The sequence below is a fragment of the Peromyscus eremicus genome, chromosome 8a, assembly GCF_949786415.1.
Source record: "Peromyscus eremicus chromosome 8a, PerEre_H2_v1, whole genome shotgun sequence".
NCBI classification, from domain to species: Eukaryota; Metazoa; Chordata; class Mammalia; order Rodentia; family Cricetidae; genus Peromyscus; species Peromyscus eremicus.
In genome coordinates this window covers 44,924,682-44,936,760 of record NC_081423.1, presented here as the reverse complement: position 1 = coordinate 44,936,760, position 12,079 = coordinate 44,924,682, and the positions used below count along the sequence as shown (strand labels likewise).

Below are 12,079 nucleotides of genomic sequence, written 5' to 3'. Positions count from 1 at the left end.
CCAAATGCTCCTGTGTTGAAGGTTTAGCCCTTAGCTGATGATGCTGTCGGGGACAGGTGGGAGGAAGTTAGGTCACTGGAATGTACCCTTGAAGAGATATTGGGTACAGCCCTTCTCTCTTTCCAGCCACCATGATGTAAGCAGCTTTGACTGCTTCACCACAAGCCCTGTGACCATGAGCCAGAACACATCCTTCTTCCTTTAGGTTATTTTGTCACAGACAGAAAGGCGACCACCACACTGTGAGCCAAAGGTTTGGGACTCATTGGTGAGTGCAGCTGAACTCAGCCTATCCTGAGCAGTTAGTGTGTTTATCATCTTCCACTGGCTTTTTAGACAGCCCAGACCTGAAGGGATGCCTCCCTTCCTTCAGCCTCTGCATTGGCCCGGCTGCCCCTTGGTGCCATGAAGAGCCCAGGTGCTTCTCCGTATGGAAACCCCTCTTCAGGCCTACATATCTGGCTTCCCAGAAGAGCTCCACCTTATTTGGCAAAGTTCTTTTGGCACTAGCCTCAGGATTCGTGACTATCTGAAAAGTCCTCACTTATTTATTTTATTTGCAAGACCTTACTCATGCTAAGCCAGCAGCCTAACCTGAGTTACATCCCCAGGCTATCAATACTATAAATATAAACTCATGTATTTTGAGACCTAATAGTTTTTCATTAAATTTTACCTTTTAAAAAAAGCTATAAAATCAAAAATCAGAAATGTTTCATTAATTACCCACAAAATGTAATGTTGTACTCAGTCTAGTGAACATTCCTAAAGGCTTTAGGACAGCAGAAACATGTACTTAGACTTTCCCACTGTGTAAGACATCCTGCAGTGGATGGCAAGCTGAGTGAGTCAGGAGAGAAATCACCTGCACAGCAGAGGGCTAGCTATTCTACAGATGTGGTCACTCTATGCATGTGATAGGAGCAGAGCACAAGTCCAAAAGCTCAGCTTGAAGGAGAGCCTTGCTGTGTTTGGGGACCTCTGTACAGATGTGCAGGAGATGAGTATGACACTCCTCCATTATCCACTCCCTCCCCATCCTTAAAAACAGCTTGAGGACAGACACTCCCAGAATGTGATTCCCAATGCCAACAGGGCACCCTCCGCAAACCTATCAGAATCCTGATCCTCACACTTGGCTCCAGACACATGAGCCAGGAACATGGGCCCAGCATCCCATCCCATCAATCCATGATTAATGTTCACTAAGTTTAAGATCCACTGCAACTAGGGATGTAGCTCAGTGATAGGGCCCTCTCCTAGATGCACAAGGCCATCTTCAGCACCAAGCATGTGTATACACACACACACACACACACACACACACACACACACACACACACACACACACGTGTGCACTGTGGAGCAACAATGAACACATCAAAACACTTCCACCCACAGGGCTGTAAGAACAAATTTTTTTTTTTTTTTTTTTTTTTGGTTTTTCAAGACAGGGTTTCTCTGTGTAGCTTTGCGCCTTTCCTGGAACTCACTTGGTAGCCCAGGCTGGCCTCGAACTCACAGAGATCCGCCTGGCTCTGCCTCCCGAGTGCTGGGGTTAAAGGCGTGCGCCACCACTGCCCGGCCAAGAACAAATGTTTTAAAAGGTAGCTGAGCACCTACATCAAGTGGCTCGTAACTGTAACTCCAGCTGTAGAGATTCTGACCCCCTCTTTCAGACTCTGCAGGCACCTACACAAACATATTCATACAGACATAATTCTTTAAACAGGAAGGTAGGTAGGTGGGTGTGGTGGAACAGCCAGTAATCTGTCACTCAAGAAGAACCAAGTATGATTACTACCTCTCCACCTGGGGTAAGGCAAATATCATTTAAATTTTCTTCTTTGGCTTTTTGAAAATGAATACCCAGTGTTAATTCCACCAGTCTTTGAGAATAAAACCACTACCACAATTTAAAGTCAAATTTAAAGCAAGCTTTAATTAAATGCTGGCTAGGTTGATGGACTCTGGCCAGGTCCATCTCTGGTTTCCCATAAAATGGCCCTGAGTCATGTTTTGCAGGGGCTTTAAGAAGGCAAAACCCATAATTCACTGTATTTCCCATGAGGTCCAATCAGGGGCAAGCATACATCCAGGTGTACTTCCTGCTGCATGCCTCCTGCCTACATCCAATCATGGGCAAGGGTTCATCCTGACATATTTTCTGCCCACTTGTGATCAAGCACATCCAGTGTAGATGGGTCAAACAAGCTTGTTTAGGGGAGTGAAAACATGTGGCTTGTTATCTCCCATAAACAATAGCCTCCAGCATTTCAGGACCTATCTGTCCTTGGGCAAGGGGCTTGCAGATCAGAGGCATTTTTGTTTCATGGACCTCTTAGACATAGTAATAAAAACTAAAAATATAATTGTGTCTCTCATGTCAGGAGGCTGAGGCAAGAGGAGTGCTGTGTGTTTGAGACCAGTCTGGGGACATAGTGTATGTGTGGACCAACTCCCACAAGCTGTCCTCTATCTTTCCTTCACATGCATGATGAGGCATACATGTGTCCCATACATACATACTGAGGCTCACACCCAATAAGCAAATAAATGTAATATATGTACATATGTATGAATGTATACACACACACACACACACACACACACACACACACACACACACGGGGTTGGAGACATGGCTCAGCAGTTAAAAGCACTTGATGCTCTTGCAAAGGACCAGGGTTTGGTTCTCAGTACCCACATAATGGTGGGTCATAATCATCTGTAACTCCAATTTGAGGCAATCCAGCACCTTCTTCTGACCTCTATTGCATCAAGTATGCATGTGTTATACATACATGCATGCAAGCAAAACACTTATACACATACAATAAAATAAGTAAATTTAAAAAATTAAAACTAACTTGGCTCCCTTGACTGGTTTGGGCCTTTGCTGACTCTCCCGAGTCCACCATCCCCATCTGCCTCCACTGGAGAAAATCAGAAGCCCTGTTTTCACTTCCTGGTGGGCAAGACAGTCATAGCCAAGAGGAAGCCACCAAGACCACGTGCCTAGACCCTGCCTGGCCATCTCAAAGCAAGTCAACCTCATTCCACACAGCTCCTTCATTAGTATCCATCTTTTCAGGGAAGGAAGCTCAGAAAGGTGAGGTTGTCTATCCAAGGTCATTGGTCTAGGCTCTGTCATGTGACAGACAAGTTCCTGTGTTTGCATTTCAACAATTAAAGGAGAATCAGTCCCCTCCCACCCCTCTGGCTGCCCCTTCTCTCTGAGAGAAGCCGAGGCTTTCCGCATGCTAGGCAACTGCTCTACTGAGGAGCCACAAGCCAGCCTAGCTTGAGCCTTTTCTTGCTCATTACCTATTGCTAGGAAATGGAGTATTTCCAAACTTGGTTCCTTCATCCACGGAGCAATACTTAGCTTCCAGTTTCCCCTGGTTTGACTAAGTGACCGTTGCTGAGGGTCTCTCAACAGGTGCAGCTTGCTGGTAGCTAGGGCTGTTGTCATGGAGTAACCCATGTAGGATGAATGCCTGCTGTGATCCACAACAGCCCAAACTCCAAGAATAAGGTACTGAGAGACTTGACATCAGCCTACCAAAGACTCTACTCTTCTGAAGAGGAAAAGTAGACAGAGGAGTGGTAGCAGCAAAGACCATGTCTAGCTGTGTGTGTGCAGAGGGGAAGAATGATTCCTCTCACCGGGGATCCTGGGAACAGTAATAGACAGGCAGGAGCCAGTGTGGACTGGCTTATGGGAGTGAAATTTATTTTACTTTCCAGGAATACTGGCCTCGTGTTGTGCAAATATAAAACAACTATGTGGCCGGGTGGTGGTGGCGCACGCCTTTAATCCCAGCACTCGGGAGGCAGAGCCAGGCGGATCTCTGTGAGTTCGAGGCCAGCCTGGGCTACCAAGTGAGTCCCAGGAAAGGCGCAAAGCTACACAGAGAAACCCTGCCTTGAAAAACCAAAAAAAAACAAAAACAAAAACAAAAACAAAAACAAAACTATGTAATTTTCCATGGAGAAAAGGGCATGCACTTGACATTACAGCTCTGTGAACTAAAGTTCTCAGAAGAAAGGCCCAGGTAGGTTAAGGAGTTTACAAGGCTGATACCAATCAGAATTTCATGATTGTGGAGAACTGGAATGTTGGAAAACAAGAAACAAATCATCTTGGGCTCTCTTTAGTCTCCTTCACAACACCCTCGTAACTACCTGGGAAAACGTTTTGGAGTGCACTAAGCTTAGCTGACTGTCAGCTTCCTCAAGCCAAAAGCTATGAATGTCATCAGACAGCATCTGAGACCCAACCAGAGCACAGAGTTCTCCTCTTGGCTGTCGCTGGCTTACCTGGTGATCCCGCAAATGTATTTGGTAAATGCTTTGATTTATGACTTTCTTTTGGTCCACAACTATAAAAATGTCATGGAGCCATTTCTACATCCATGTTATTTAGGGCAACATGAATCCATGTTCCTGTGCCATAGTTAATTTGGTTGAGAATAAACTATCCCATTGCCTTTGTGTTTTATATTGTTTTATATTTTATATTCACACACAACGTATGTGTGCTAGGCATTTCTGGGTACTGTGAAACAGTGATTAGTAAAAAAGACAACGAATTTAGTCTCTTGGGGCTTAGAGAGGTTTGGGTAGGGCTATTTATCCCATCATTGTCCAAATACAGACTGAGCCCCTAATCCCAAAATCCAAAATAGAAAATGCTCCAAAATCCAAAACATTTTGAGTACTGAGATAATATCACAAATGGAATTTTTAAAAATAATTTCTTTTAGCCGGGCGGTGGTGGGGCACGCCTGAGGCAGAGCCAGGCGGGGAGGCAGAGCCAGGCGGATCTCTATGAGTTTGAGGCCCCCCTGGTCTACAGAGTGAGCTCCAGGAAAGGCTCCAAAGCTACCCAGAAAAACCCTGTCTCGAAAAAACAAAAACAAAACAAAGTAAATTCTGTGTTTAGACTTAAGCCAACATTTTCGACATGGGATTATTGAGCACGTGAACGATTAGCATCTGGGGTTGGCTCCAGTCGGAGACTGATTTATTTGGAAAGGGAGTGGCTTAGAGAAGACGCAAAAGTAACACTTGTGCAGAAACCAAGTGTTAGGAAGAATCGGTGGGGGAGTGGTCTGTAGAGGAAAGTGCATGCCTTCAGGGCAGGAACGGCAGACCAGACAGTCTGCCCACAGGGATGAAAACCAACCCCCGCTAGCTTCGGAGCAGTCCAGGGCGGGCTGACCTCAGAGTTCTGAGTAGGCTCTGCTGAGCACGGTCTGTATACCCCGCTCTCCCTCTTTTCTCTGTCTTCCTCTGAGGGTTTCCTCTGGGCCGGGAGTGGGGTGGGGGTGAGGGGTGGAAAATCGGTGGGGGCTCCAGAATGTGGGTTGAAAGGGAGGAGACTGTCGCTGCTGGGCCAGAGCCGGGCTCCTGGGCTGCGATTGGCTTAGCCACCCATGCTAAGGGACAAACCACCGAGCTGAAGGGGATGACTTGCCGTGATTGGACAGTTCCATCCACACACCAACAAGTGCATAATGGAGTCAAGTCTGCCACACCACAAGGGTGTGTGTCTTGAGAGGAAGAACAGAAAATCCGGCTATTGAAAGATCACAGGTTGAAGGTCACCCTTGGCTATAAAGAGACTTGTCTAGGATACATGAGAGACTGTTTCAATTAGTCAATCACCAATCAACCAAAAGTCCTGTATTCATGGGGGGTTTTTTGTTTCTTTTTTTGTTTTTGTTTTTGGAGACAGGGTTTCTCTGTGTAGCTCTGCCTCCGAGTGCTGGGATTAAAGGCATGTACCACCACTGCCCCGCCCGGCTGTATTCATGTTTTTAGGAATAGCACACCTAAGGACAGTTAAGAACAAAAGAGGTCATGAAACTGAATGACAGCAAAGCGGAGTACATAGGAGGGTTGGAAGGGAGGAAAGGAAAGAAGGAAATGATGTAAGTATACCATCATCTCAAAAGTTAAAAAACAATTTAAAATTATTTAATGTTTAATTAAGTAATAAATTTCAGTAAAACTTTAAAATGTCCTGTAGAAGAGGCATCAGAGTAGTCCTGCAAACGTGATCTCACAGGCCTTGCTGAAGGGCTCTAGCAGGCCCGAGCATGGCAAACATAACCCTTTTGCCTTTACCCCTCTCTCTCCCCCTTGCTAAAAACAGTTAGGTTACATTCCTAAAGCTAGCCACCAAGGTCTATTCCCTTATTTGGCCACTTCCTCCTCCTGAGGCTGACCACCAAGGTCCAGCTATCAAAAATCCAGCAACCGACCCCCCACTTTTGACTACCCTAAAATTAACACGCCCAATCAAAAGAAACCCACATCCTAACACAGGGCTCCCCCTTTCCCTTTATAAACCACCATTTGCTGTGGGCCACATCTGCCTCCTCTATCCAGAGGCAGTCCTTTGTGTCTCTGGGGCAAACATCCCTCCCAGCTCCCTTGTTCCTTTTCCTGTCTTCTTTGTCCTCTGTCTTCTGTCTTTGTCCCTTATTCCCTGCCCTCTGTCCCTCTGGGGTAAACAGGTCTCCTTTGTGCTGAGAACTTGGTCTTGGTAGTGTGTCCTATGACAACTCCAGTCCTTTCACTTGCAAGAGATGTGTCTCATGAAAATTGTCAAGCAAAGGAAGACCATTAAAAACAACCTCACCTGTGAAGTATCACCTTCACCTAATTAGAATTCAGAGTCTGAAATGCTTATGCTCTTTGCCTGTAAAATAACGTGTTAGTCTGTGAAGATCTGATGCCTCTAGCTCCTTATGCAATCTAGCTCCAATGCATTCTAGCTACTCTACTCCCCTGCCTTCGGTCAACACAAACACCGTAGCTTTCTTCTTAAGGAGACAGTTTATTCTGGAGCCATTTTGAGTGACAATGGCCCAGGAACACAGATTTAGGTTTCCCTAAATTCCACATTCTAATGTGGGAGTGGTTTCATGAAATTTTTATAGTTTTACAGAACAAAGAAAGTCATTAAGTCAAGCTTAAAATCCATTGGTGGGTGCATCAGGGGGGCTGGTGCATCAGAGGGGCGGGTGCATCATCAGAGGGGCGGGTGCATCAGAGGGGCGGGTGCATCAGGGGGCGGGTGAATCAGGGGGCGGGTGCATCAGAGGGGCGGGTGCATCAGGGGGCGGGTGCATCAGAGGGGCGGGTGCATCAGGGGGGCGGGTGCATCAGGGGGCGGGTGCATCGGGGGCGGGTGCATCATCAGAGGGGCGGGTGCATCAGGGGGCGGGTGCATCAGAGGAGCGGGTGCATCAGGGGGCGGGTGCATCAGAGGGGCGGGTGCATCAGGGGGCGGGTGCATCAGGGGGGCGGGTGCATCAGGGGGCGGGTGCATCGGGGGCGGGTGCATCATCAGAGGGGCGGGTGCATCAGGGGGCGGGTGCATCAGAGGAGCGGGTGCATCAGGGGGCGGGTGCATCAGAGGGGCGGGTGCATCAGGGGGGCGGGTGCATCAGGGGGGCGGGTGCATCAGGGGGGCGGGTGCATCAGAGGGGCGGGTGCATCAGAGGGGCGGGTGCATCAGAGGGGCGGGTGCCTCAGGGGGCGGGTGCATCAGAGGGGCGGGTGCATCAGGGGGCGGGTGCATCAGAGGGGCGGGTGCATCCGGGGGCGGGTGCATCAGAGGGGCGGCTACAGCGGGGTGCAGGAGGCTCTTCTGAACTAATCAGACCACTCCTTCCACCAATCCAAAAGCTAAGAATGCCATCGGATAAATCAATAGATCCCAAAAGGTTTCTTTCTGTCAAGTCACAAGATGTAAGCTCAGACACCGAGGTAGGCAGGAAATGGTATTTCGAAGGGCTAGAACTAGCCCGAGATGTGGTAACTAGCTTCTGGACCTGGAACATCCAGTCTCTTCACAGGACTGAAATCTTAGTCTGGCACAGCTTCTTTTCAGGAGTTTTCATTCACATTGCCAATGAATTCTAGCTACCCATGTGTCCTCCAACGAATTCTAACCACCCTCAGCCTTCTGAGAATTACATTCTAGCCATCTGTGCCCCTTCCAATAAATGTCTGCATGTCTCACTTGTGACCTGGAGGTGGTATGGTGGCATGGGAGTCACTATCAATGTGGAGCAAGGCAGTGTAGTATCTGTCCATGGCTTTTCATTGGAAGCTTAGTTCCCACAGCTATTAAAACAAAATAAGCCAGGTGGTGGTGGCACACGCCTTTAATCCCAGCACTCTGGAGGCAGAGCCAGGCGGATCTCTGTGAGTTCGAGGCCAACTTGGTCTACAGAGTGAGATCCAAGAAAGGTGCCAAAGCTAAAAAAAATGGAGATAAGTCCTACCCCATCTCTGAAAGTTACTGTTTATATTCCTTAATATAAATTATATATAGATATATATATAAATGGTCTGATATCTGGTGTGTGCAACATGTTTGTTATTATGTTATAAATGATAAGGGATCACCATATTTCAGGTATAAAGAAATCAGCAAAGCAAAAACAAAAAACAAACAAACAAAAACACAAAAAGCCGGACAGTGGTAGCTCAAGCCTTTAATCCCAGCACTGGGGAGGCAGAGGCAGGTCAGCCTGGTCTACAGAGCCAGGACAGGCTCCAAAGCTACACAGAGAAACCCTGTCTCGAAAACAAACAAACAAAAGAATTCAGCAATGGTATTATATCAGCAGCAATCAGTTTGCTGGGGGTGGTGGCCACACTTTTAATCCTAGCACTAGGGAGGCAGAGACAGGTGAGTCTCTGAGTTCCAGGCCAGCCAGGGCTACATAGTGAGAACCTGTCTCAAAAACAAACTCTTTTTTGGAAAAAAAGAATTATTTTTATTATTTTTAACTATATGTATGTGTGCATGTCTGTGAGGAGGTCAGAGATCCTCTTGGAGCTAGAGTTACAGGCAGTTGAGAGCTGATAGTGGTTTTGGGAACCAAACTCAGTTCCTCTGGAAAAGCAGAATACACACTTAACCACCGAGCCAATTCTTCTATAATAAAGGAAGAAAGGCACAACAAAGCAGATAACAATGATGATAACTGAGCATCGACTGTATGCCAAGAACCATGCTGAGAGGTTTGAGGATTTCTTTCTCACTCCTCACAACCCCATGAAATGCAGGTACCGCTGTCATCTCTCTTTTCAGAAGAGGAAAGGGAGCCAAAGAGGCGACTTGGTTCAAACCTGCAGACCAGTAAAGACTTGAACCCAGTCAGAATCTGTAAATATCAACCTTCACACTCTAAGGTCCACACTTAGAATCTTTGCAACTTGAAGCCGACTTACTTTCACCGGGGTTAGGCTAGGCTCACCTCCCACCACACCTCTCTGCTCATCCATATCGCCATACTTCTGACCACGCCCACTCTCATTCTTCCACTCCTCCACCCCCAGCCCCCCCCACACACCTTACCCCCCTGGGCGGGCCACTCCCACAGTCTCCACCAAACTCTGGGTCTGAGTGCCGGCTCTTGGCCCCGCCTCCTTCCCCGCCCCTCAAATCTGACCACGCCCACAGCACATTTCCCCTCCCACTCCAACGGGCCACGCCCACAGCATCCAAGGCAGCGCCTTCTACCCACACCTCCTGTCCTCTCCCTCCTGACCACGCCCCCGTGACCACGCCCACCCCAGCCAGTGGCCCTCAGGCCCCGCCCCCGGCCTCGCAGTCTCGAACGCCGTTCTCGCGCTCGAGTCGCCATTTTGCAGTGAGACGCCGTGCGGAGCGCTGTTCTCTCTTCCTCCGGCAGCCGAGGCTGCGGCGGGCCGGGCTGGGGTCGGGACCAGGTAGGCGGGCGGGAGCCGCGGCGGGCGGACTGCGGCCCGGCGAGCCCGTGCGGTGCCGGGCGGGAGCCGTGGTCCTTGTTGCTCCTGGGCGAGCCCGGAGCGCCGTGTTCGGCTCGACCGACCTTCGTGGCTGGGAAAGGAATAGGTGGTACTCCACTCAGACGTAGGAGAAGCGAGGAGCGGAATAAGATACTGTCCCCGAAAATGCTCTTTCATCGTTGATAAGGACTCATTTTTCTTACTTTGATATTGGCGCAGTTTGGGTGTTGAGCTTTTGTGAGGGATACGAAAACACTGAACCAGGCTTTGAGGCCTGAGGAAGTGTGAGTTCTAGTGTCTTACGGTTTCTTTCCTTTTTTTTTTTCCTTCCATGCGGTGCTGGGGCCGAACGCAAGGTGCTTCAAGCTATGCGAGAGGCCTGCCTTTGAGTCAACCCTGTCCCAGTGCTTAAGAATTTAAATGCACAAATAAAAATAATGCATGCTATTGAGCCCCACTGTAGGACACCCTTCTTGTCCTTATCCTTCTAACTGCTCTGATTTGTACCATTATCACCCAATATTTGCATAGATAGGAACACTATAGCTATTGGCTACCCTGAGATTTAACGTAGAGCCAGTGTTTATTCTCTTAAATAATCTTGCGGTTTGTGGGGCAGGTGGAAAAATCTCGAGTTCAAGGCTGGCCAGCCTGGTCTGCATAGCGAGTTCCAGGCCAGACAGGGCTAGAAAGTCTTAAAAAAAAAAACAAAAAAAAAAAACTTGCAGTTCCCGTTATTGACCATAAAGCTCTTTACTTGAGATAAATTCCAAAAATTGACAACACCCAAAAATAGTTGTGTTCTTTCTTTGTCACTTAAAATGTATCTTTTTCTGGGTAAGGTATGTTTGCAATAGACATTTCAAAATCTGGGTATTTGTGATTCTCTTGATGGTGGAGTTTCATCAGGTTTCCAAGTCTGTGTGTGTGTGTGTGTGTGTGTGTAACGGAGAGTCGTGCAACCTATTATTGTATGCGCGCAACTGTATTACAAGTCAGACTGCTGCTAAGCCTGGTCCTTAGGGGCCACTGTCCTGAGGAAGAGGCCCACAGTTGCGAAGCTTTTATCTAGTATGATTTTGTTTAAAAGTCTGGAAAGTAATGACAACCCGACTTATTAAAACTACTTCCCCAGGTGTGGGGGCTGGAGAGCTGGCTCAGTGGTTCAGGACTTGGGTTTGAGTCCCAGCACCCCACCCACATGGCAGCCCACAACCACCTCTAATGCCAGTCCCACAGAATCTGATACCCTCTTCTGGCCTCCAGGGGTACCAGGCTCACATTCGTGCAGACAAACATGCAGAGGAAACACCCATACACATTAAATAAGATTAATTACTTCCCCAGGTTTAAAATAATCTTAAATCTGTTTCCTGCTTCCCCAAGTTGTCACACACACACACAAAAGAAAACTCAGAAAATATTGCATTAGCCATATGGAAGCATTCTGATGATAGATGCACAAAGTGCCGGGCACCACAGAAGATGAAAGAGAGCTGCAGTTTTACTCTGCCCTACAGTTTCTCGGTATTTATTTTTATTTTGTACTTTTTGGTTTTGGTGTTGGTTGAACCCAGGCCTGCAGCACAAAGCACCAACTTTTCACAGAGGTACATCACCAATTCATCTTATTATCAGTGTCAGCTTTTTTTCTATGCTGGAGTTGGAACCCACCAATAAAAGTAACTCCTGTATGCTTTTGTCAACACATGACTTTCAGTTCTGTTTGCTAGTTAGTGTACCTGAAGTGAGGCTTTTTTCAGCATACGTTGGTTAAGCCTCTGCTGCCTGAACCTTTAGTTTTGGTGGAGAGGCTGTCTTTGTTGTCTGGGAGGGATACAGGTCCAGTGAGTCTAAGATCTGGCTCAGGCCTCTTGTATTACAAGCCCGCTTTTTTTTTTTTTTTTTTTTTTTTTGGCTTTTCGAGACAGGGTTTCTTCGTGTAGTTTTGGTGCCTGTCCTGGATCTCACTCTGTAGACCAGGCTGGCCTCGAACTCAGAGATCTGCCTGTCTCTGCCTCCCGAGTGCTGGGATTAAAGGCGTGCGCCACCACTGCCGGGCTACAAGCCCTCTTTAGAAGGTGTTGGTTACACTGTGGATGCCTCAGAGGAGACACAGCACACACTGTGAGGCTTCTAATCTCTAGTATGAATGTTGAAATCTGATGGTGGTTTTGAAATAGTAAATCCATCTAAAACAAGTGATATCCTTCAGTGTGGAGAAGTCTCTCGTTCAGGAGACCTGACAGATTATCTCATTCAGAGAGATGACTGTGAT

General features: G+C 47.7%; 1 protein-coding gene across 2 annotated transcripts in view; it reads left to right on the top strand.

Annotated features, from left to right (window-relative positions):
• The first annotated feature begins 9,637 nt into the window (after positions 1 to 9,637).
• The window catches only part of Prpsap2 (phosphoribosyl pyrophosphate synthetase associated protein 2), a 31,326-nt gene continuing 28,884 nt past the window's right edge, over positions 9,638 to 12,079 (top strand). The window contains exon 1 of one of the 2 annotated variants that reach the window (XM_059270855.1): positions 9,638 to 9,762. The gene's annotated coding sequence lies outside the window, so the exon portion shown is untranslated. The remainder of the gene's footprint in view (positions 9,763 to 12,079) is intronic. The other variant, XM_059270854.1, reaches the window with a different exon arrangement.